This window comes from Aedes albopictus, chromosome 1, assembly GCF_035046485.1.
Source record: "Aedes albopictus strain Foshan chromosome 1, AalbF5, whole genome shotgun sequence".
In the NCBI taxonomy this organism is placed as follows: domain Eukaryota; kingdom Metazoa; phylum Arthropoda; class Insecta; order Diptera; family Culicidae; genus Aedes; species Aedes albopictus.
In genome coordinates this window covers 185,864,143-185,890,734 of record NC_085136.1, presented here as the reverse complement: position 1 = coordinate 185,890,734, position 26,592 = coordinate 185,864,143, and the positions used below count along the sequence as shown (strand labels likewise).

General features: G+C 41.5%; 1 long non-coding RNA gene and 1 other non-coding gene across 3 annotated transcripts in view; one reads left to right on the top strand and one right to left on the bottom strand.

Annotated features, from left to right (window-relative positions):
* The first annotated feature begins 207 nt into the window (after positions 1-207).
* The window catches only part of LOC109622731 (uncharacterized), a 51,333-nt gene continuing 24,948 nt past the window's right edge, over positions 208-26,592 (top strand). Inside the window, exons 1-2 of one of the 2 annotated variants that reach the window (XR_003892964.2) lie at positions 208-342; positions 404-527. This is a non-coding gene — a transcript (uncharacterized LOC109622731). The remainder of the gene's footprint in view (positions 343-403; positions 528-26,592) is intronic. The other variant, XR_009996319.1, reaches the window with a different exon arrangement.
* LOC134285374 (uncharacterized) lies at positions 313-10,522 on the bottom strand. The gene is made up of 2 exons (XR_009996320.1): positions 9,529-10,522; positions 313-509 (listed from the first exon to the last, which is right to left on the bottom strand). It is a non-coding gene; the product is annotated as an uncharacterized LOC134285374 (long non-coding RNA).

The window sequence follows — 26,592 nt, the reverse complement described above, 5'->3', positions numbered from 1 at the left end:
TAACCATCAGCAAAACCTTAGAAGCAAAACAATTGTTTTGTTTCCTGAAAAAAATATTAAGGTTTGAGCACAGATTTCGTTTATGTCATGCCTGCAAAATTAAAAACAGTTTAAAGTTCCTTTACGTGGATGTAGTTCTTAAACAACCCTTTCGCATGGTGAAATATTTCACATCACAATCGAGTTGCTCTCGGCGCGAGAGAACAGGAAGTCCCACTGTCATTCTTTGCTCGCCGGGGATTGAACTTCTGGAGGACTACGGATCCGGCCGATGCGGATATTTCCTTCTCAGTGAACATGATAGTGACAATGTGGTTGTATTTCCTGCTGATTTTGCCACAGGTAATTTGGATAATCTAAGGATGTTTTATTGCGTGTTTTTTATGTTGTTGACTTACCGTAGCAGGTGACTTGGTGTTGGAGCGATTTTGGCAATGGCGGGACCGAGGTGGACCTGTTCCTGCGGCGAAAGATTGACGACCTCATGTTGGAACGAAGAACCAGACAAGCTAGTCCGGCCGCACGTGGTAAGTTTTTGGCAAAAATTGATGAGGAATATGGAAGAACATGCTTGTTAGAATGTTTTAGGTATTCGGTGCATGAAAAGAAAGGTTAGGTATGCAGCACTTCAGTGGATCCCAATTTTTTTTTCCGGAATGTAGGAATGGGCCCCCCTGCCTAAGCCATCGAAATTTACCTTTGCGGCTTTTTTTTAGCCATGTTAACTCATTGAATAATTATTGTCCCAAAAAGAAATTTTATAACAAGTTTCATGTCCCCTCTTTGTGTTAAGATCGTTAAACATACACTCAGCCAAATAAGCTTAAGATTTTCATAAGGCCAAACTTATGAAACGGCCTTTAAATAATTTTATAATTATACCGCATTTAGTTCACCACTGGACTGCGCACTAAGTATTCATAAGAACGAAAACGTAAATAAAACTGCGCGATTGCATCAGATTGATGATCAAATTGATGTCTTCGGCGCACTATTTCTTCGAAGTATGCTGAATAAGTGCTCTGAAGACGCCTAGCCGATTGGATGCAATCGCGCACTAGTGGCTGAAAGTCTCTTAAATATTTATTCTTTTATTTATTTCGTCAATCATTGTAGACTACAAGCTTAAGGTTGAAGGATTCGTCATTGACATTATCGTCATCATTGAAAATTTGAAAGCAGTTTTCTCGTTCAAAGCAGAACTTTCCGCAGTGAAATTGTATTCACTGTACCGTCTTACCCCTCTGGTTCGACACGTTTTAATACGACACTTTTTAATTCGTACCCCGCTTATACGACACATGTCGAATTAAAAAGTGTTCAAATGTCACAGCGATGTACACTGTAAATGCAAAACAGTTTGATATTGCGCTTATACTCGCACCCGCAGCAACTCCTTTTGCAGCCGCAAATTTCGGAAGTTTTGAGTTGGTGCTATTCAACACCCAAACCGCCTGGAGACCAACCGGAGTGAACTGAGGATGGCAACAATCGTAGAAAGAACGACCTTTTCATTCGCGCCACCGCAATATTTGATGAAATTATGTTTCATAACATATCCGGAAATCAAAATAAAAACAATAATAGAGTTGCCAAATTTCAATGAGCATGGTGGTGTAGGGTGACCAGTTTGTCGAATTAAAAGTTTACCCCGGTTATACGACAACAGTCGGTGTCGTATTATCGGGGTAATACGGTATTGCGGATGCCAAGTAGAGTACAGTGAATACTTTTTCAATGCAAACATTTATGGTTTGTGCGAGAAAACTGCTTTCTAATTTTCAATGATGACGATTGTGTTGATGACAAATCCTTCAACCTTAATGTATAAATTTACAGATTTTGATACTTATATAACATTTTAAATGTCGTTAGACCTACCATTTATTACTTTCCTTACTTGTGGTCTTGACATAGTCAAATCGATTATTTCGCAGTATTTGTTGTAGATATTCATTAATGAACTCAACTACTAATTTGTAGCATATGAAGTTCGTGGCGATTTGAGCTGAAATATTTATGTTACGTGATCTTAATGAGCGAAATGAAGCAAATAAATTTAGGCTCGCTAATAAATCTTTCGATTGAGTGCGTTGTGAGATCAGATGAGATCGTTTATAAAAGCTGTAGGGTAGGGCGGGGCAAGATGAGCACCCTAAGGATCACGTTGAGTTTATTGAAAGTTAACACAATTTTTCAAAGAACCTCTCAGTAGTTCTCTTCTATATCTTGTTTTCTATCACCCATAAACATGGGAGGGTTAAAAATTCACAATAAGGATGATTTATTTGACTAAACAAAAAAGATGTTTTATGGTCAGTTCGAACATGCTACGGGGCAAGACGAGCACCCCTACGGGGCAAGAAGAGCACTTCATTAAAATCCCAATATTTTAACAATAAATTGGTCATACACTGATTGATATAGTGAACCTTGTGTATAGCTATGGTATCACGTTCTAAAATTATCATTTTTTTTCGATTATTGAAAAAAAATGCGGTTTTATAATACTTTATACAAAATGACCCGAAAAACAATAAACGATTATAAGGTTGCTTATTTTTAGAAATTTACTCAACCAAATAGTTGCAGAGGTTACGGAAACCTATGTTCGGCACTATTGAGTGGATTACAATAATTTCAAAATATTTTCTATATTACCATCAGGGGTGCTCATCTTGCCCCACTATAGGTAAATAACTAAAATTGAATAAATTTTAATGTTTGTTTTTAGAAAATATTTTCTAATGTAAATTAAAATGCTTTGCAGTAAGCTAGTAATGTTGGCTGATAACTAGAATTATGGTAAAAATTTGATTCTGACATAAAAAAACCTTATTTTATTCTGATGATTTCTTATAAGAAAATGCTAAAATTCCATGCTATCGACTTATTTGACAATATTGTTTAATTCGTTCATTATGAAGTACCTTTTATCAGGTTTACAAACAGGATGAACATTATTCTAACGGATTATGAAGTTGCTTGGGCAAAATTCATCATAAAAGTAGTAAAACGGAGGGGTGCTCATCTTGCCCCGGGTGGCCATCTTGCCCCGTCCTACCCTACATGCAATTTCCCTTCTTTTCTGAAGAGTTTCTAAATTGATAAGCAACCACCGGGACTCATACGACGGAAGAGGATAGGATGCCCATCCTAGTTTTCTTAGAGCAAAGAGTAAAAATTGTTTTTGTACAGATTCGATACGATTTGAATGAACATCTTGATATGGAGACCAAACAACGCTACAATATTCTAGTATTGATCTCACATATGACACATAGCTGAATCTTTTAATAAAGTCATAAGCATTCTTTGAGATTTGTGAATAACTGCTACCATGGCTATGAGAGCAAGCTACAATCGTAGTAGCCATGACCGAGTTGATGCAGTTCAAAGTGAAAAATTTTGACATTCAAGTTTTACCTTCCGAATAAATAAGTCACTTTTATGTTAGCTCTTTCTTTTACTAAATAATTATTGAAGAAGGTAAGATTTGGCGACGAGATTCAAGCCTGAAGATCCTCAAGAATGTCCCGGAAGAACGACCATCAAGCCGAATCCGAAACCGGAGCATGGGGAGGAGAATTTTCGATGCCGGAAATGATGCGTCAAGTGGCTCAGCAGAACAACCGTTTGCTGATGCTGTTGGAGCAAATCACCGGTAACCAGGAGGCGACAACCCAGCGAAGCGCTCCAGAGAAGATTCTCGAATCCCTTGCCTCCAACATCAAGGAGTTCCACTTCGACCCGGAAAATGGCCTAACGTTCGACCGCTGGTTTTCGAAGTACGAGGATCTATTCCGGCAAGATGGCAGAAGTTTGGACGACGCTGCGAAGGTAAGGCTCCTGCTGCGCAGTCTCAGCGTCCCGGTGCACGAAAAGTTCCTGAACTACCTCCTGCCATCCCACCCACGTGATTTCACCTTCGACGACGTTGTGGCAAAGCTGAAGCAGATTTTCGGCCAACAGAAATCTCTGTTCAGCAAGCGCTACGACTGCCTCAAGCTCGAGAAGAGTGAAGCCGACGACTTCGTTTCGTATGCCGGAATCGTCAACCGACAATGCGAGGATTTCGAACTGCAGAAGCTCACCGTCGACCAGTTCAAGAGTCTGGTGTTCATCTGCGGTCTCAAATCGACGAAGGACGCCGACGTCAGGACTCGACTTCTGTCCAAGCTCGAGTCCGATCAAGCTGACACCATCAACCTGGAAGGCCTGGTCACCGAATGCCAACGCCTGTCGAACCTCAAGCACGACACGGCGCTGGTGGAGAAGAAACCGACATCTTCAGCGGTGCAGGCAGTACGGCACTCAAGAAAGCAGCCGTCCTACCAGCAGAAGTCGTCAGCCGACGGTAAGACACCCCCATCCCCTTGCTGGCAGTGCGGTGCGATGCATTTCGTGAAGGACTGCCAGTTTTCCAAGCACACCTGCAAACAGTGTGGGAAAACGGGCCACAAAGAGGGCTACTGTGGTTGCTTTTCAAAAACTTCCACGGAGTCCAGCGGCGAGAAGAAAACTGGTGCGAAGAAGAAGCCATTCAACACGAAGGTCATCCAAACCGTACAGCAGGTTCGTAGCCGCCAGAGGTTCGTCACCGTCATCTTCAACCAAAAATCAGCCAAACTGCAATTGGATTGCGGTTCCGACATCACCGTCATCAGCCACCGAACATGGAAAATGATTGGAGCACCTCCATCATCACCAACCAGCGTGGAAGCATCAACGGCATCAGGGGAACCACTAGAGCTCATCGGCGAATTCACTTGCCCGATAACCGTCGGGGACACCACGTTGGCAACGGTCTGCTACATCACATCGGTTGCAGATCTGAACGTCATCGGACTGGACTGGATGGACGCATTCGATCTCTGGTCGAAGCCGCTTGCTGCCTACTGCAAACAGGACAGTCTGGGCCACTGCACGAAAACCAAGATTTCGTTGACCTTGAAGCAACACGCCCAACCAGTTTTTCGACCGAAGCGGCCGGTTCCGTTTCACGCTATCCAGAAGGTGGACGAAGAGCTGGATCGACTCCAACGGTCGGACATCATCACACCCGTGGATTTTTCCGACTGGGCGGCACCTATCGTCGTAGTCAAGAAACCCGACGGCAAGGTGCAGGTATGTGCCGATTACTCCACTGGGCTCAATGCGGCACTCGAGAGCAACAACTATCCACTTCCAACGCCGGAGGAGATCTTCAGCAAAGTGTCTGGCAGTCGAATCTTCAGCATCATCGACCTGTCGGACGCATACCTGCAGGTGGAGGTCGACGACGAGTCCAAGAAGTTGCTGACCATCAACACCCACCGAGGCTTATTCCGGTTCAATCGTTTGGCACCAGGTGTCAAATCAGCCCCCGGCGCGTTCCTGCAGCTGATGGCGAAGATGGTAGCCGGTCTACGCGGCGTAGAAGTTTTCCTCGACGACATTCTGGTGCATAGTAAGACGCTCGAGGAACACAACCGAATCCTGCACATGCTCTTCCGGCGGCTGCGTGAATATGGTTTTCACCTGCGAGTGGAAAAATGCCGGTTCTATCAAGATCAGCTCAAATACCTCGGACACATCATCAGTGCCAGGGGTATCCAACCGGATCCAGCGAAAATTGCAGCGATTTCGGAGATGCCTGCTCCAACCGACGTGTCCACATTGCGCTCATTCCTGGGTGCAGTCAATTTCTACGGGAAGTTCGTCCATGAGATGCATCAACTACGCCATCCGTTGGACAACCTGCTCAAGAAAGACACGAAGTTCGTCTGGAATCGAGAGTGTCAGCACGCTTTCCAAAACATCAAGCGCGTGTTGCAGTCCGATCTTTTGCTCGTTCACTATAATCCAGAGCAAGAGATCAGCGGGGGACGCTTCCAAAACAGGCATCGGTGCGGTCATTCTGCATCGTTTCTCGAACGGCACCATCAAGGCGGTATCGCACGCATCAAGATCACTGTCCGCAGCAGAGCAGAACTACAGCCAGATCGAAAAGGAAGCACTGGCATTGGTTTTCGCTTGTACGAAGTTTCACCGCATGCTGTGGGGTCGCCGTTTCACATTGCAAACGGACCATCAGCCGTTGCTGCGAGTGTTCGGTTCCAAAAAGGGCATTCCCGTACATTCCGCAAATCGACTCCAGCGATGGGCCCTGACGCTGTTAGGGTACGACTTCCAAATCGAATACGTGGCAACGCAAGACTTCGGCTACGCTGACGTGCTGTCTCGACTGGTTAACAATCACCAGGAGCCCGAAGAAGAAGCAGTCATCGCCGCAGTTCGAATTGAAGAAGATGTCAGTTCCTGCTTCCACGATTCGTTCCAACATTTGCCAGTCACCTACGAGATGCTCAAGGCCACCACCAAGAAGGACACCGTGCTGCAGAAGGTAATATCTTTCGTTCAAGGTACCTGGCCGGCGCGCTGCGAAGGCATCCAAGACATCGAGGTTCGATCGTTCTTCAGCCGTCGTGATTCCTACTCCGTAATCGACGGTTGCCTCATGATGGTCAACCGAATCGTGGTTCCAATGTCCCTTCAAAAACGAATCCTCAAGCAAGTACACGAAGGACACCCTGGCATCGAGCGGGCAAAAGCAGTTGCTCGTGGAATCGTGTTCTGGCCGACGATGGATGAAGACATCACCAGCTACGTCCGCGGTGCTCGAGCTGTGCAAGTGCTGCCAAATCTCCGCCACAAGCTCAGCCACAACCATGGCCTCGCGCTGAGGGACCGTGGCAACGCATCCACATCGATTTTGCTGGACCTGTGGATGGAATGTACTATTTAGTAATGGTGGATTCTTTCTCCAAGTGGCCGGAGATTCTTCAAACCCGTTCTCCTACAACCTCTACTACCATCGCTTTCCTGCAAGAAGGTATCTCTCGATTCGGAATCCCTTTGGTCATCGTTTCAGATAACGGAAGTCAGTTCACAAGCGCTGATTTCCGTACGTTTTGCGAAAAGTTTCGAATCGTCCACATCCGAACAGCGCCCTACCACCCACAATCAAACGGGCAAGCGGAAAGGTTTGTGGATACGTTGAAGAGATCGCTCAAGAAAATTGTCGGGGGAGGAGATGTTGACATAGTAGGCAATCGCCCCTGCCCCGAGGGGTTAGTTATACCCTTGACAACCATAGTTGTTATATTTTCGTAACAGTCAGTTCTTGACAAGACTCCGACCAATGTGGTCGTAATAAAGTTACTCCCGAAACTTATCCGTGTCGCATTCATTCCGAAGCTCCCACTTCAATAGGTTATGGGCCCAGCGCGAAGGACCTGCAACATACGGTTGTTACGTGGAAGCGGTGCAGTGGAGTGACCATGTCCGGAATGCGGATATTCTCGGATGCAAGAGGTTTGTCGGAGGTGCTCACCGATATGGTCTCGGAACAAGCAACCGACAAGAGCAAGTTTGAAGAATGGAATCTGCAAGCGGCTGGTGTATCAGAGGTGATCACTGGTGTGGCACCGGAAGCATCAACTGAACGAGTCGTGTTGGTGAAGGACCGAAAGTTATCTCCAAGCGGCAGACAGAAGTGATCACCGGTGTGGCACCGGAAGCATCAACTGGACGTGTCATGTTGGAGAAAGATTGGAAGTTACCTCGGCTGTTTCACGAAGCGTAGGGCGTTGCGGAAGTTCTCACCGGAGTGGCTCCGGTAGCAGAAGCCGATAAAGCCAAGTTCGAGCCAGAGGGGGAAGCGAGGGCAAAGTGAATCGAGAGTTGATCGTCGGAGGTTTTACGGATCCAGTGGGACTGGAAGCACAACGGAAGGTTCAACTGTCAAATAGTTGTGCCTGGATGAGTGGACCAACAAACCCCAGGAATCCAACAACGAATCCGATGACGCAGGGATGTCCTTGCAGTTCGTGGAGGCCGCCGATTGGTCGATTGAGAGGGGGTGTTGACATAGTAGGCAATCGCCCCTGCCCCGAGGGGTTAGTTATACCCTTGACAACCATAGTTGTTATATTTTCGTAACAGTCAGTTCTTGACAAGACTCCGACCAATGTGGTCGTAATAAAGTTACTCCCGAAACTTATCCGTGTCGCATTCATTCCGAAGCTCCCTGCCCCGAGGGGTTAGTTATACCCTTGACAACCATAGTTGTTATATTTTCGTAACAGTCAGTTCTTGACAAGACTCCGACCAATAAAGTTACTCCCGAAACTTATCCGTGTCGCATTCATTCCGAAGCTCCCACTTCAATAGGAGAAACATCAACTGCTAGCGCACTGCAAACGTTCCTGTATGTATACCGAACGGTGTTGAACGGTAAGTCTCCTCCCCAGATCATGCTTGGACGACCGATGAGAACCTGTTGCGACCATCACCGAAACCCGATTTCCAGCCACAACAGTCAGGTAAACGAAGTTTCTCGGCAGGTTCCAAAGTATTCGCCAAGGTCTACTCTTCAAACGAGAACTGGAAGTGGATGCCTGGAACCATTCTCGAAGCAATCGGGAGTGTGAGCTACAATGTTCTGCTGGATTGTCAAGTGGGCCGACGCAAGGTTCTGCGCTCACATGTCGACCAGCTCCGTTCAAGGATGGAAGAAGCCGTTCCAGTTGAACCAGCGCCGCTGTCCATCTTAATCGACGATTTTGGCCTTTCCGCAAGCGAAGCAACACAGCCCCGGCGAAGCGAGTCCCCGGCCGTCGTACCAGATCAGCAGTCATTCCATGAAGAAACTGTTGAGTCATCCGTGGTTGTTCCTGAAGAAACTCTGTCGATTGAAGAAGAAGAAACTTTATTACCGACGGAAAACAGTCTGCCCATCCAAACATCAACACCCGTGCAGCCAGTATCGCGACGTCCAGAGCGCTCAATCCGGCTGCCGAGGAGATTGGCTGATTTCCACTGCTGTCAACTCAAAGGGGGAGATGCTACCATGGCTATGAGAGCAAGCTACAATCGTAGTAGCCATGACCGAGTTGACGCAGTTCAAAGTGAAAAATTTTGACATTCAAGTTTTACCTTCCGAATAAATAAGTCACTTTTATGTTAGCTCTTTCTTTTACTAAATAACTATTGAAGAAGGTAACAATAACTGATTTGTAATGAACTCAATCAAATTAGTAGTTGTGGATCTAGAATTAAAGAAGCCATGCTGACTATTTGTAATACTATTTTTGACCGGATTAAATATTTTTTATTTACAATGGCTTCGAATAACTTTGGAATGCATGGGATAATTGCAATTCCACGATAATTTTTGATTTCGGAACGCTTACCGGATTTAAAGATTGGTATTAGAAACGATTGCTTCCATTGCGATGGAATTACACCACTAGCAAGAGAGTTATTGAAAAGCCAAAACAAGGGCTTAACAAAAGAGTTAGCGGAGTTTCTTCAAAAGAAAAGGAGGTATTTCATCCGGCCCTGGTTCTTTTGAAGAATCCAACCCTTCTAATGCAGTTAAGATCTCTTGCACTCTGATAGAGCTGACTGAGATATTATTTGTATTTTCTGGCAAATAGTCGAAGTATTCTCGATCGAAAGAATCATTAAATGCGCTATAGTTACCTTGAAAAAACTTAGCAAATTTTTTGCAGATTTCTTGACTATCACTTCTAACAACCTCTTCAAACATCATGCGCGACGGAAAGTTATTAGTTTTCATTTTACTATTGGCAAAACTAAAGAAAGCTTTTATGTCATTCTTCACGTCATTTTCGATTTTCGTATTGTAACTCTCGTATGCGTTTTTAATTTCAGTATCAAACAACTCACAAATGTTAATATATTGCTCTAGATTCTCCGCGGATCGATTTCTTTTATAAGCTTTGTGCATTTTCTGTGTTCGGTTTCTTAACTTTTTTATGTCTCTCGTGAACCAAACGGGGTTTTTAGAGTTGATCGTCATCTTTTTATGTTTCTTCGGTACTATTTCATCCAGTATGGCGAATAACTTTTCGTTAAATATGTTCACACTACAACTCATATTCATATTGTTTTTTAATAAAGCTTGTCACTTCGTTTCATTGAGTTTGTTTTGAATGTTATTGAAGTCACACTTTTCAAAATCGAAAACTAATTCAAATCCGCAGTCAATTGGTCGTGTGGAGACAGGATGATTCAACAATGAATACTCTATAACGATATGGTGTTTCTCATTTTTCGATAAGGGATAAAGGGCTTTGTCTACATGAAAGTTCTCTGTGCAGCTGGTAAATAATAGATCTAAGTAAACATTAAGTTCATTACACACGTGATTAACTTGATTTAACCAAAGTAGACTGGTTTTGTCAAAAATGAGCTGCAATGTTTCGTTATCACCGATGATAGGAAGCAAGAATGATTCATTATCTACATCCACCATGAAATCAACAGAATTTTGATTAAAATCTCCATATAGTGCACTGCATTGTTTTGATTTTATATGGGGTTTTGACGTTTCTTGGCCTTGTTGTTTACAAAATTTCTGTAAGGGTGAAAGAGAAGGAGATAATTTCATGAAGTGCCCTATATATGAATATGATTTTCAGGATTCATGTCATTTGCAACTACGTCTAAAGCAAGGGGCGTTTCACTTCAAAATTTTCCATTTAATGTGCATTAAATGCATTAAATGCATTTGCGATTATCATCCAGTACTTAAAATTAACAGTGTACTTGAATTGTCAAAACTGATGTTACACCCACCACTACACATGCATCGAGGTAGTTCAGTTTTGTTGTGACGTTTGATTCAGTCAAGGTCCAGCTCTTCGAATTGCATAAATATTTCGTTAGTTTTCCTTGGTTCTGGATCAATTTTCCGCGAAGTAAAATCGATCGCGTAGCGGACATTATCGCGTAACTGAGATGCAAGTGAATCATTTTCCGTTGTTGCCATCAGGGAAAAAACCCGGCGGAATTCGCAGTCAAAGGGAATATTACGTGGAAAAGCCCAAATATCCACCGCCAAGAGGAAGCAGCCGCAGAAGTTTCTCTGGTGAGAGAGTGAGGACTCGAGTGAGGATGCGTTCTGCGGGAACCAGCCGAAGCAACCGGACCATCAAACTCGACCACCGGTAGAGAAGAAATCTATCACATTTCGACGAAATGGAAAACGAAATCATCATGGCCTCACGCAGGGCAGAAACATTCGCACTCCTCCAATATGGTAGTGGCACTGCAAGCCAAACTGGCCAATATGAGTTTCGACTTCAAGCGGATCCTGGAAGTTCGAACGGACAGTTTAGCAACATCGAGGGTCAACCCAGGGAAGTATGCTGCAGGAACAGCAGCAACAGGACCAGATCAGTATCGATATGAATTCCTCCGGGGGAGGACCATCGTCGGAGCGAGTATCATTTCAGCAGCAGCCACAACAGATGATCCTGTACGGCGAATCGGGTAGTTACGTGCAGAAGCGAGCAGAGACGATGCAGAACAAGAATGATCGTGGAGCTTGGTGATATTCTTCAACAGCTGGTCAAAGAACAGAAGGAAATGGTCGAACAAATCGCCCCAATCTATACGACGTGGAAATAATAATAAAAGAAAACAATATTTTAAAAGCCGTTGTAATTTCTAGAAATTTTGAAGGAAAAGTAAATATATTTGAACGCACACATGCTAAGCCTCGCCTGGTTATTGAAGAGAAATTGGTGAACCTTTCCAATAAAACATTCTTAGTAAAAGGAAACCATATTTTATAAGCCGTTGGCATTTTTCAAGAAATTTTGAAGGAGAAGTAACTACATTCAAATTTGATTGATTTGTCTTTATTAGAGAGACTTTCAGCCCTTGGCTGGTTCGTCTCTAACTACATTCAAAAGCAAATATGCTAAGCATCACCATGCACTTTGAGAGGACTTGGTGAACCTTTTTAATAATAAATTCTTAGTTAAAGGAAACCATATTTTCTAAGCCGTTGGCATGTTTCAAGAAGTTTTGAAGGAGAAGTAACTACATTTAAAAGCAAATATGATGAACCTCACCATGCAATTTGAGAGGACTTGGTGAACCTTTTTAATAAAACATTCTTAGTATTGCCCGTTGCGAAGATTTATAGATTCCAACGCAAATAAATGATTATACTCATTTTCAGCGTAGGTGCATTATAAATGTTTGTTTAGAATGCAAAACTATCACCAAATGTGTACTTAACAACACAGCGTAAAATATTCACCAGGACGCGGTCTGTGCTTATATCTGTGGGGCCACGCAAGAAAAATCCACGCAACTAATTTCCGCGGAGGAGTCTAAACAGGTGGAATCTCCGCAATAAAAGGAAACCATATTGTATAAGCCGTTGGAATTTGCTAAACTTCACCATGCATTTTGAGAGGACTTGGTGAACCTTCTCAATAATAAATTCTCAGTAAAAGGAAACCATATTTTATAAGCCGGTGGCATTTTTCAAGAAGTTTTAAAGGAGAAGTAACTACATTTCAAAGTAAATATGCTAAACTTCACCATGCATTTTGAGAGGACTTGGTGAACCTTCTCAATAATAAATTCTCAGTAAAAGGAAACCATATTTTATAAGCCGGTGGCATTTTTCAAGAAATTTTAGTAAAAAAAAACAATATTTTAAAAGCCGTGAGCATTTTTCAAGGAATTTTAAAGGAGAAGTAACTACATTTAAAAGCAAATGTGCTAAACTTCACCATGCATTTTGAGAAGACTTGGTGAACCTTTTCAAAAGAACATTCTTAGCAAAAAGAAACCATATTTTATAAGCCGTCGGCATTTTTTAAGAAATTTTAGTAGAAGGAAACAATACATTAAAAGCCGTGAGTATTTTTCAAGAAGTTTTGAAGGAGAAGTAACTACATTTCAAAGTAAATATGCTAAACTTCACCATGTAATTTGAGAGGACTTGGTGAACCTTTTCAATAAAATATTCTTAGTAAAAAGAAACCATATTTTATAAGCCGTTGGAATTTTTCAAGAAATTTTAAAGGAGAAGTAACTACATTTCAAAGGAAATATGCTAAACTTCACCATGCAATTTGAGAGGACTTGGTGAACCTTTTCAGTAAACATTCTTAGTAAAAGGAAACAATATTTAATAAGCCGTGAGCATTGTTTAAGAAGTTTGGAAGTAGAAGTAACTACATTTAAAATCAAATATGCTAAGTTTCACCATGCAATTTGAGAGGACTTGGTGAACCTTCTCAATAATAAATTCTTAGTAAAAGGAAACCATATTTTATAAGCCGATGGCATTTTTCAAGAAATTTTAGTAAAAAAAAAACAATATTTTAAAAGCCGTGAGCATTTTTCAAGAAATTTTAAAGGAGAAGTAACTACATTTCAAAGCAAATGTGCTAAACTTCACCATGCATTTTGAGAAAACTTGGTGAACCTTTTCAATAGAACATTCTTAGCAAAAAGAAACCATATTATATAAGCCGTTGGCATTTTTCAAGAAATTTTTGTAAAAGGAAACAATATTTAATAAGCCGTGAGCATTTTTCAAGAAGTTTTGAAGGAGAAGTAACTACATTTAAAAGCTAATGTGCTAAACTTCACCATGTAATTTGAGAGGACTTGGTGAACCTTTTCAATAAAATATTCTTAGTAAAAAGAAACCATAATTTATAAGCCGTGAGTAATTTTCAAGAAGTTTTGAAGGAGAAGTAACTACATTTAAAAGCAAATATGCTAAGCTTCACCATGCATTTTGAGAGGACTTGGTGAACCTTTTCAATAGAACATTCTTAGCAAAAAGAAACCATATTATATAAGCCGTTGGCATTTTTCAAGAAATTTTAGTAAAAGGAAACAATATTTAATAAGCCGTGAGCATTTTTCAAGAAGTTTTGAAGGAGAAGTAACTACATTTAAAAGCTAATGTGCTAAACTTCACCATGCAATTTGAGAGGACTTGGTGAATCTTCTCAATAATAATTTTTTAGTAAAAGGAAACCATATTTCATAAGCCGTTGGCATTTTTCAAGAAATTTTAGTAAAAAGAAACAATATTTTAAAAGCCGTGAGCATTTTTCAAGAAATTTTAAAGGAGGAGTAACTACATTTCAAAGCTAATGTGCTAAACATTAGCTTTCAATTTGAGAGGACTTGGTGAACCTTTTCAATAAAACATTCTTAGTAAAATGAAACCATATTTTATAAGCCGTTGTCATGTTTCAAGAAGTTTTGAAGGAGAAGTAACTTCAATTAATAGCAAGTATGCAAAACTTCACCATGCAATTTGAGAGGACTTGGTAAACCTTCTCAATAATAAATTCTTAGTAAAAGGAAACCATATTTTATAAGCCGTTGGTTTTCAAGAAATTTTAGTAAAAGGAAACAATATTTTAAAAGCCGTGAGCATTTTTCAAGAAATTTTAAAGGAGAATTAACTACATTTAAAAGCAAATGTGCTAAACTTCACCATGCATTTCTAGAGGACTTGGTGAACCTTTTCAATAGAACATTCTTAGCAAAAAGAAACCATATTATATAAGCCGTTGGCATTTTTCAAGAAATTTTAGTAAAAGGAAACAATATTTAATAAGCCGTGAGCAATTTTCAAGAAGTTTTGAAGGAGAAGTAACTACATTTAAAAGCTAATGTGCTAAACTTCACCATGCAATTTGAGAGGACTTGGTAAATCTTCTCAATAATAAATTTTTAGTAAAAGGAAACCATATTTTATAAGCCGTTGGCATTTTTCAAGAAATTTTAGTAAAAAGAAACAATATTTTAAAAGCCGTTAACATTTTCCAAGAAATTTTAAAGGAGGAGTAACTACATTTCAAAGCTAATGTGCTAAACTTCACCATGTAATTTGAGAGGACTTGGTGAACCTTTTCAATAAACCATTCTTAGTAAAAGGAAACAATTTTTATAAACCGTGAGCATGTTTCAATAAGTTTTGAAAGAGAAGTAACTACATTTAACAGAAAATATGCTCCATTCCATTAGTTAAATATTTGTAAAAAAAAAACAATATAAGACGTTGAAATTTCTCTAGAAGTTTTAAATGGGAAGTGCCTTTCAGCAAATAAACTAAACTTCACCTTGCAATTCGAAAAGACTTGGTGAACCTTTCCTCAATTTCAAAGCACCTCTGTGTTCAAATTTTGAATTTTCTTTTAAAGCTTAGGGAAGATGTGTCTTCTTTTAAATTCAAATGGTTTTTTACATGCATTGATGCTTCATCTCAATCGCAATTTAAGAGTACTTGGTGAATATTCCAGACGAAAAAAAAATCTTTGCAAGAATCCTACCAAGAGTAACATGTGGACCTCTAAAATTCTAAATAGATAACTTTGACAATACTTCATGCACAATTTCCTTGAATAGAAACCGTCTTAGGTACAAAAATTTGCGGTCACAAGCTTAATCAGCACCTATTGGGGTTCGGATATGTTTTAGTGCCCAGTCAAACAACCCTCAACAGTACTTTTTATTAATTAAATGTTATAAATATGTTAATTGTAAATTTGCTAGTCAAATGATAACGGCGACCTAGACGATGTTGTTCAAAGGGTATGGCAACCGGAGAAATGGACGTTGGACAGGAATATCTGTAGGAAATAATAAATTATAATGTGATTGTTTGTTGTCGTGTAAAAACGTTTTAATAGAAGTCAAATGATTATTGGCAGAGAAAAGTGTTAGTTGATAACCATAGAGAAATGCTTGGAAGAATTTCAGAAGTAATCCCTGGAGGAATTCCAGAAGGAATCTCTGGAGAAATTCGAGAAGGAATCCCTGGAGGAATTCCAGAATGAATCCCTGGAGGAAATCCTGAAGAAGTCCCTGGATGAATTCCTGAAGGAATCCCTTGAGGAATTTCTGAAGGAATCCCTGAAGGAATTTCTGAAGGAATCCCTGTAGGATATCCTGAAGATATCCCTGAAGGAATCCCTGAAGGAATCCCTGAAGGAATTCCAGAAGGAATCCCTGGAGGAATTTCTGAAAAAATCCCTGGAGGAATTCCTGAAGAAATACCTGAAGGAATCCCTGAAGGAAACTCAGAAGGAATTCCTGAAGAAATCCCTGGAGGAATTCCTGAAGAAATCCCTGGAGGAATTCCTGAAGGAATCCCTTGAGGAATTCCTGCAGGAATCTCTGAAGGAAATTCTGAAAGAACCCCTGTAGGAAAGCCTGAAGAAATCCCTTAAGGAATCTCTGAAGGAATTCCAGAAGGAATCCCTGGAGGATTTCCTGAAGGAATCCCTGGAGAAATTCCAGGAAATCCCTTAAGGAATCTCTGAAGGAATTCCAGAAGGAATCCCTGAAGGAATTCCTGAAGGAATCCCTGAAGGAATTTCTGAAGGAATCCCTGTAGGATATCCTGAAGATATCCTTGAATGAATCCCTGAAGGAATTCCAGAAGGAATCCCTGGAGGAATTTCTGAAAAAAACCCTGGAGGAATTCCTGAAGCAATACCTGAAGGAATCCCTTGAGGAATTCCTGCAGGAATCTCTGAAGGAAATTCTGAAGGAACCCCTGTAGGAAATCCTGAAGAAATCCCTGAAGGAATCTGTGAAGGAATTCCAGAAGGAATCCCTGGAGGATTTCCTGAAGGAATCCCTGGAGGAACTCCTGAAGGATTCCCTGGAGGAATTCCTGAAGGAATCCCTGGAGAAATTCCAGAAGGAATCCCTGGAGAAATTCCAGAATGAATCCCTGGAGGAATTCCTGAAGAAATCACTGGATGAATTCCTGAAGGAATCCCTTGAGGAATTCTTGAAGGAATCTCTGAAGGAATTTCTGAAGGAATCCCTGTAGGAAATCCTGAAGAAATCCCTGAAGGAATCCCTGGAGGAATTTCTGAAAAAATCCCTTGAGGAATTCCTGAAGAAATCCCCGAAGGAATCCCGGAAGGAATTCCTGAAGGAAACTCTGAAGGAATCACTGGAGGAATTCCTGAAGAAATCCCTGGAGGAATTCTTGAAGGAATCCCTGAAGGAATCTCTGAAATAATTCCAGAAAGAATCCCAGAAGGATTTCCTGAAGGAATCCCTGGAGGAATGCCGGAAGTAATCCCTGGAGAAATTCCTGAAGGCATCCCAGGAGGAATTCCTGAAGAAATTCCTGCAGAAATCCCTGGTGGAATTTCTGAAGGAATCCCTGGAAGAATTTTGAAAGGAATCCCTGAATGAATTTAGGAAGGAATCCCTGGAAGAATTGCTGAAGAAATCCCTAAAGGAATCCTTGAAAGAATCCCTGAAGGAATTCCTGAAGGAATCCCTGAAGGAATTTCTGAAGGAATCACTGTAGGATATCGTGAAGATATCCTTGAAGGAATCCCTGAAGGAATTCCAGAAGAAATCCCTGGAGGAATTTCTGAAAAAATCCCTGGAGGAATTCCTGAAGAAATACCTGAAGGAATCCCTGAAGGAAACTCAGAAGGAATTCTTGAAGAAATCCCTGGAGGAAATCCTGAAGAAATCCCTGGAGGAATTCCTGAAGGAATCCCTTGAGGAATTCCTGCAGGAATCTCTGAAGGAAATTCTGAAGAAACCCCTGTAGGAAATCCTGAAAAAATCCCTGAAGGATTCTCTGAAGGAATTCCAGAAGGAATCCCTGGAGGATTTCCTGAAGGAATCCCTGGAGAAATTCCAGAAGGAATCCCTGGAGAAATTCCAGAATGAATCCCTGGAGGAATTCCTGGAGAAATCACTGGATGAATTCCTGAAAAAATCCCTTGAGGAATTCCTGAAGGAATCTCTGAAGGAATTTCTGAAGGAATCCCTGGAGGAATTTCTGAAAAAATCCCTGGAGGAATTCCTGAAGAAATCCCTGAAGGAAACTCTGAAGGAATTCTAGAAGGAATCACTGGAGGAATTCCTCAAGAAATCTCTGGAGGAATTCTTGAAGGAATCCCTGAAGAAATCACTGAAGGAATCTCTGAAATAATTCCAGAAAGAATCCCAGAAGGATTTCCTGAAGGAATCCCTGGAGGAATGCCGGAAGTAATCCCTGGAGAAATTCCTGAAGGCATCCCAGGAGGAATTCCTGAAGAAATTCCTGCAGGAATCCCTGGTGGAATTTCTGAAGGAATCCCTGGAAGAATTTTGGAAGGAATCCCTGAATGAATTTAGGAAGGAATCCCTGAAAGAATTGCTGAAGAAATCCCTGAAGGAATCCTTGAAAGAATCCCTGAAGGAATTCCTGAAGGAATCCCTGAAGGAATTTCTGAAGGAATCCCTGTAGGATATCCTGAAGATATCCTTGAAGGAATCCCTGAAGGAATTCCAGAAGGAATCCCTGGAGGAATTTCTGAAAAAAATCCATGGAGGAATACCTGAAGAAATACCTGAAGGAATCCCTGAAGGAATCCTTCGAGGAATTCCTGCAGGAATCTCTGAAGGAAATTCTGAAGGAACCCCTGTAGGAAATCCTGAAAAAATCCCTGAAGGATTCTCTGAAGGAATTCCAGAAGGAATCCCTGGAGGATTTTCTGAAGGAATCCCTGGAGGAACTTCTGAAGGAATCCCTGGAGGAATTCCTGAAGGAATCCCTGGAGAAATTCCAGAAGGAATCCCTGGAGAAATTCCAAAATGAATCCCTGGAGGAATTCCTGAAGATATCACTGGATGAATTCCTGAAGAAATCCCTTGAGGAATTTCTGAAGCAATCTCTGAAGGAATTTCTGAAGAAATCCCTGTAGGAAATCCTGAAGAAATCCCTGAAGGAATTCCTGAAGGAATCCCTGGAGGAATTTCTGAAAAAATCCCTGGAGGAATTCCTGAAGAAATACCTGAAGGAATCCCTTGAGGAATTCCTGCAGGAATCTCTGAAGGAAATTCTGAAGGAACCCCTGTAGGAAATCCTGAAGAAATCCCTGAAGGAATCTGTGAAGGAATTCCAGAAGGAATCCCTAGAGGATTTCCTGAAGGAATCCCTGGAGGAACTCCTGAAGGAATCCCTGGAGGAATTCCTGAAGGAATTCCTGGAGAAAATCCAGAAGGAATCCCTGGAGAAATTCCAGAATGAATCCCTGGAAGAATTCCTGAAGAAATCACTGGATGAATCCCTGAAGGAATCCCTTGAGGAATTCCTGAAGGAATCTCTGAAGGAATTTCTGAAGGAATCCCTGTAGGAAATCCTGAAGAAATCCCTGAAGGAATTCCTGAAGGAATCCCTGGAGGAATTTCTGAAAAAATCCCTGGAGGAATTCCTGAAGAAATCCCTGAAGGAATCCCGGAAGGAATTCCTGAAGGAAACTCTGAAGGAATCACTGGAGGAATTCCTGAAGAAATCCCTGGAGGAATTTTTGAAGGAATCCCTGAAGAAATCCCTTAAGGAATCTCTGAAATAATTCCAGAAAGAATCCCAGAAGGATTGTCTGAAGGAATCCCTGGAGGAATGCCAGAAGGAATCCCTGGAGAAATTCCTGAAGGCATCCCTGGAGGAACTCCTGAAGAAATTCCTGCAGGAATCCCTGGTGGAATTTCTGAAGGAATCCCTGGAAGAATTTTGGAATAAATTCCTGAATGAATTTAGGAAGGAATCCCTGAAAGAATTGCTGAAAAAATCCCTGAAGGAATCCTTGAAAGAATCCCTGAAGGAATCCCTGAAGGAATTTCTGAAGGAATCCCTGTAGGATATCCTGAAGATATTCCTGAAGGAATCCCTGAAGGAATTCCAGAAGGAATCCCTGAAGGAAACTCAGAAGGAATTCCTGAAGAAATCACTGGATGAATTCCTGAAGGAATCCCTTGAGGAATTCCTGAAGGAATCCCTGTAGGAAATCCTGAAGAAATCCCTGATGGAATTCCTGAAGGAATCCCTGGAGGAATTTCTGAAAAAATCCCTGGAGGAATTCCTGAAGAAATCCCTGAAGGAATCCCGGAAGGAATTCCTGAAGGAAACTCTGAAGGAATTCTTGAAGGAATCACTGGAGGAATTCCTGAAGAAATCCCTGGAGGAATTCTTGAAGGAATCCCTGAAGGAATCTCTGAAATAATTCCAGAAAGAATCCCAGAAGGATTTCCTGAAGGAATCCCTGGAGGAATGCCAGAAGGAATCCCTGGAGAAATTCCTGTAGGCATCCCTGGAGGAATTCCTGAAGAAATTCCTGCAGGAATCCCTGGTGGAATTTCTGAAGGAATCCCTGGAAGAATTTTGGAAGGAATCCCTGAATGAATTTAGGGAGGAATCCCTGAAAGAATTGCAGAAGAGATCGCTGAAGGAATCCTTGAAAGAATCCCTGAAGGAATTCCTGAAGGGATCCCTGATGGAATATTCCTAAAAGAATTCCTGAAGAAATCCCTGTAGGAATTCCTGAAGAAATCCCTGAAGGAATTCCTGAAAGAATCCCTGAAGGAATTCCTGAAGGAATCCCCAGAGGAGTTCCTGAAGGAATCCCTGGAGGAGTTCCTGGAGGAATCCCCGGAGGAGTTCCTTGGAGTAATCCCCGGAGGAGTTCCTGGAGGATTCCCCGAAGGAGTTCCTGGAGGAATGCCAGAAGGAGTTCCTGGAGGAATCCCCGGAGGAGTTCCTGGAGGAATCCTCGGAGGAGTTCCTGGAGGAATCCCCGGAGGAGTTCCTGGAGGAATCCCCGGAGGAGTTCCTGGAGGAATCCCCGGAGGAGTTCCTGGAGGAATCCCCGGAGGAGTTCCTGGAGGAATCCCCGGAGGAGTTCCTGGAGGAATCCCTGAGAGGACGATTTCCAGCGCACAATTTATTCGAAGAAGAAACGTATATTCACGTTCATGACTGAAGGAAGTTTGGTGCCTGCATTCTGCACAAGAATTGTATCAGCATTCTCTCTCAAAACCGTCATTTGAATCCCGGGCATTTTAGTATGAAGCCGCTTCTGCCGCAACAGCTCATTGTGGCAGGTCATATAAGGTGTCATTTGTTGAATATTTCGCGCTACCGCACCGTTGCGCAGATGGGCATTAACGTGATTTCGCAATGCCAATTATTTCCTTGTGAAAGAAATTCGCTTTCTATCATATGAAGTAATTCAATTATTCCTACCTTGCTGCTGTTGTTGCATTCCACCGTTCTGATCCGACTCCACCGAATCCAGCCATCCATCAACTTTGGGTGAGCTCATTTGGAATCTGGAAGAGCTGTAAAGGTTATCCGGGGCGAACTCACGAGCCTCGTGCAGGATCCGGGTGTTTTTTCATTGACGATGATCGCGTCAAGTTTCTCCTTTGGATTGTGGGAACTCTTCAGCAGCAGTAATCTTCCATCGTCCTATAAAAAAGACAAACAAATCAAGAATCTTACCAAATGTAATTATCCACTACAAACCTGATAGGGATTGAAGATCCAGAAGATCTCGCGGATGACGAAGGTACCGTGCCCTGTTGTGAGATGGTTTTCTGGAACGCACCGTTAACACAACATACATTTCTCTAAAAATACTTTCTACAATTTTAGAGAAAATATCACTTTTCGCCAACAGAACGACAGCTTTGCAAACAAATTGCTTATATTTTTTTATCAACATCCTAAATACAATATTTGACAATTCGTTGCATTTGTGTTGGTGATAGGCTGTGATAGATACACGCTAAACCAAATGTACTGAATGGTACTGAATGTACATTTAAATGCATTTTAATGCACAAAAATGCATTTAATGTTGTTGATATTTCAAATGCATCATGAGTGAAACGCCCCTTGGTCTAAAGTATTGAAAAATTTCTCATATGAAGACTTTTTAGCATGTTGTGGTGGTGAGCGTGATTGCACCCGAAAAGCTAGTTTTAAGGCCACATTTGGCTTTCACGAATTTTAGTAATTTTTGCTCATTTCCTACAGCATTGGTGTCAAGGAAGCAAATAACCAGAAAACATTGGAGAATATGATGCCGTTATGAAAAATCCAACTTATTACGTATATTAGGGTGTTCCAGAACGAAATCTATCAAAAAATCAACTTTTTAAGGTTTTTCTGATTACAAATGTGATAATTACACATGTTTCCTTCAATTTCATTGGCACACGTTGTTCGGAGAAGTTGTAGCAAACAAGTATAGCTTTCAATTTCTGCCGAAAGAATTAGGTTTTGACAAGTTTTAGTGTAGTTATGATTATTTGAAGTTCAAAAATAGTCGAAAAACACAAAATTGATTAGATGCACCTCTTAATTTCAATGGATTTGGCTGAAATTTTGACCACACGCAAAAAAAAGCATGGTAAAATCAAAAATATTTCAGGTAAATTCAAATAAATTGTCAATTTGTTCTGGCAACAAAAATAAAACTGTTTGGAGCAAACCGAACGTCACATTTGAAGCAAATTCAATCCATTTTTGAAACAAACATGCATCTTCTGACAGGTTATGTTAGAAACAAATGTAAAAATTTTTGTTTTTTTTTTTTGTGGCAGGTCGGCCCTACGGAAACATTCGTTTTCCAATTAAATTTACAAAGTCATTTCCTTGTCTAGGAAAACCCACTTCCCGCGTGGCACTTTCAATGCCAGCATCATGTAGATAGCATATGCTCCCGAAATCAATGGGATTTCGTGGAAACTTTTGGAGAAACTTGCCTTTTTTTGCAAGAGGAAATCTTGTTTGGTGCTGCAGCTGGAACTTGAGAGTTTTGTTTATGTTCTCGACGGCGGAACGGGGGGTTCTTCAACAGGTATTGTAAAAATTAATATGCAATTAAGTTAGTTTTAAAAATTAATATTTTAGTTTCAAAAATTTTATCAGTTTACCGAATAAAAATGAATATTTTTATTTCAAAGGAACGAAATTTGTCTCCGTGCAGTTACACGGAGACAAATTTCGTTCCTTTGAAATAAAAATATTCATTTTTATTCGGTAAACTGATAAAATTTTTGAAACTAAAATATTAATTTTTAAAACTAACTTAATTGCATATTAATTTTTACAATACCTGTTGAAGAACCCCCCGTTCCGCCGTCGAGAACATAAACAAAACTCTCAAGTTCCAGCTGCAGCACCAAACAAGATTTCCTCTTGCAAAAAAAGGCAAGTTTCTCCAAAAGTTTCCACGAAATCCCATTGATTTCGGGAGCATATGCTATCTACATGATGCTGGCATTGAAAGTGCCACGTGGGAAGTGGGTTTTCCTAGACAAGGAAATGACTTTGTAAATTTAATTGGAAAACGAATGTTTCCGTAGGGCCGACCTGCCACCAGAGTTGATGTACACGTGCTGTAGTACCATGTACGGGAGGCACATTGCAAGCAAGCTCCCAGGAGCACAGTACATTTTGAGACTGAAAGTTGTGCGCCTCATTTTTTTCAAGATGTGTCTCATGCGCTTCGTCTCATGCGCTGATTAAATTCGAAAATTTCACGACAAAAACTTCCTAAACGAACGAGAATTGAAACCTTAACCTTTGCATTGAGAGTCCCTAGTCGTATCGCATAGACCAACCAGACACTTGTGTTGCGTACGGAAAAAAGTTGTTGAGGTTCTTCGTTACCAAGAAGTTGTTTTTCACCTTAGATACCAACAGCTCACGCAGCGCATGAGACGAGCTCCCCGGGAGCTAGGTGCCTAGCTCGCACCCACCAGATTTTCGTGAGCCTCCTACCAGCGCAGCACACTGCGATTTTGAAGAGCTAGGAGACAATTTGGTGGGAGGCTCGCTGTCACATTTATGTACACATGAGCAATGGGTAACTCTGCCTGCCACAAAAAAAAAAACAAAAATTTTTACATTTGTTTCTAACATAACCTGTCAGAAGATGCATGTTTGTTTCAAAAATGGATTGAATTTGCTTCAAATGTGACGTTCGGTTTGCTCCAAACAGTTTTATTTTTGTTGCCAGAACAAATTGACAATTTATTTGAATTTACCTGAAATATTTTTGATTTTACCATGCTTTTTTTTGCGTGATACTTGTTTTATAATGCCAATCAAAATATGGGGGACTTGAGATTCAGAGAACATTTTTGAAAAGCTGGACAGGCCTAATGTATATAGATAGCACTTTCTGGAACCGACGAAACGTGCGAAGGGTGTTGACGACTTCCATGGTGACATTGTTGACTTGGTCGGACCATTTCAAGCGGGAGTCCATGATGAGTCCAAGGTTCGTTAATTCGTGCGATAGATCAATAGTTTCACCGCTGAAACGAACATCGATCTGAGGATTCACAAAGCCGTCTTTGCTGCAAAAACAATGCCCTTGTCTTTGCTGCAAAAAACAATGGCCCTTGTCTTTGCTGCAAAAAACAATGGCCCTTGTCTTTGCGGGATTTGAAAAACAGTTTGTAAGAGCACCTTTAACGGTGCGCTTCTATACCCCGTTTGGCAGCCCTCCATCATTGCTGCAAACTTTACCGGTCGCTGCTGGATGCGCTCGCAAAATAGTAGCGCTATGGGTGGGTGACTAAATATAGTAGCGGGACAGTTGCGCTGCTAAAAATGCTATGGGAATATGACAGCCCTCCCGATACGAATGAGGGTGACTAATTTGATTGCTACCGGTGTGGAAAAGGGTGGTTAAGTCAAAATGGAAGCGCTGCGCGGGTTGCTATAGTTCGAATAGTAGCCGCCGTTAATGTTGCTCTAACGAAATGAATATCACTGGACGAACGTTTTTCCCTGCTGCTCTCATGCAGCCGATGCGCCACCCTACGGTGAGGATATGAGACCGCTGAGCATTTAAATCTAAGCTTACCTAGCGAGTGCCACCAGAGATCTCATTTAATTTTCTGGGCATATGGCAGACGACTCACTTGCAGCAGCTAATCACGGAGACAAATTTCGTTCCTTTGAAATAAAAATATTCATTTTTATTCGGTAAACTGATAAAATTTTTGAAACTAAAATATTAATTTTTAAAACTAACTTAATTGCATATTAATTTTTACAATACCTGTTGAAGAACCCCCCGTTCCGCCGTCGAGAACATAAACAAAACTCTCAAGTTCCAGCTGCAGCACCAAACAAGATTTCCTCTTGCAAAAAAAGGCAAGTTTCTCCAAAAGTTTCCACGAAATCCCATTGATTTCGGGAGCGTATGTTATCTACATGATGCTGGCATTGAAAGTGCCACGCGGGAAGTGGGTTTTCCTAGACAAGGAAATGACTTTGTAAATTTAATTGGAAAACGAATGTTTCCGTAGGGCCGACCTGCCACAAAAAAAACAAAAATTTTTACATTTGTTTCTAACATAACCTGTCAGAAGATGCATGTTTGTTTCAAAAATGGATTGAATTTGCTTCAAATGTGACGTTCGGTTTGCTCCAAACAGTTTTATTTTTGTTGCCAGAACAAATTGACAATTTATTTGAGTTTACCTGAAATATTTTTGATTTTACCATGCTTTTTTTGCGTGATATACGTTTTCCGATTTTGCTTTGGACAAATTCTGAAAACTTTTACAATAGTCAAAAGCGATTGTGGTGAGAAACCTGCGAGATGAAATGAGATGGGATGTACCTCAATTGCGTTCTTTACAAAGTTAACGATGAAGGCTTTTTATGCGGATTTTGGCGGTCGTATAGAATTTTTAAAGGACATTCAAACTATTTGAAGTGGATCTTTTGACCGGAGTAGTTGTTCCGAACAAGTGGAGGCTAATCCAAGTGAAACTGTGTTAAGTGAATTAAAAATGTAGGTGCCGAGTAGGATTTCTACTAGAGAAGTTTTTAGTGAGTTTCACTGCACGAATTAAAACAATAAATTATAAATTAATAGTTTCTTGAATTTGTGAATCAGGCTAGTGATAGGCACGAGGTCATTCTCTGCCCCACTTTCCAACCCTACAGAAGGCTGAGGTGCTAGGAAGCCTCTGGGGGCAGGTAAGCGATCCCTTCAAACGTTTATCCTAGGATTGGGCACTAATCGATATAATTTCAAGCGAGCGTCGCATTTCGGGGGAGGAGTGCCGAATTTGGAGCCTAGACGGAAGCTGTGATAGTCCACGGTCCGAGGATTTTCCACCCAAACCTCCCCACACCACCCACTGGTGGAATAAAATAGAGCTACTATTCGAGCCGTTAACGCCGGTAGTTGGGACACGCAACCCGACGATCAGAGCATCACCACGTGCTCGGGCGCTGTAGTTCCCATCCGGTTACGAGCCGTAACGCCTGCATACTTGGTCGCAAGTTACGTTGTGCTACGTCACACGTGCCTCCTGTCGCATCTAAGATTGGTGGTGACCTCTACCTGTCAACTTCTCAAACAGAGTCCGTCGAAGGCCTTGGCGCGCAAGCCGAAGCCGCGCTTAATCGACTGGACTGCCGATTCCCAGTGCCGTTCGCAGGTGCTCGAACGCATGAAACGAAGAACGCCGATGGACCATCCCGCTGCATCGAGAGCATGTCATCCAACGAAGGGATCGCCGATGCTGTAAGGTCAGATTATCCAATTAGTACTCTAGGAATAAGGATGTAAAAATTGTAACGTAGGAGTAGAGGTTCTCGTTGACGTCAACCCAGGTTAGGTATCAGAAAATTGAATATAAAGAGCTCGTATACACCTAGAGTTTGATCGGACAATTATTTTTGGTTGACGACTCCACATCTTACAATAGTTTGACGCGGTACGTTTTAGATTTCCATCCGTTTTAATTGAATGCATCTCCACTCATACAGGTTTGAATTTGAAGGTTTGTAAAAATTCTGAGGTTTGAATGCCACATGTTGGGAAGGTTAAATGTGATCGGGTGTTTGATCCGCCTATCAACCCGCCCTGAACTTGAGTCGCAGCCGTGTCACTGAAATTGCCTCAGCAG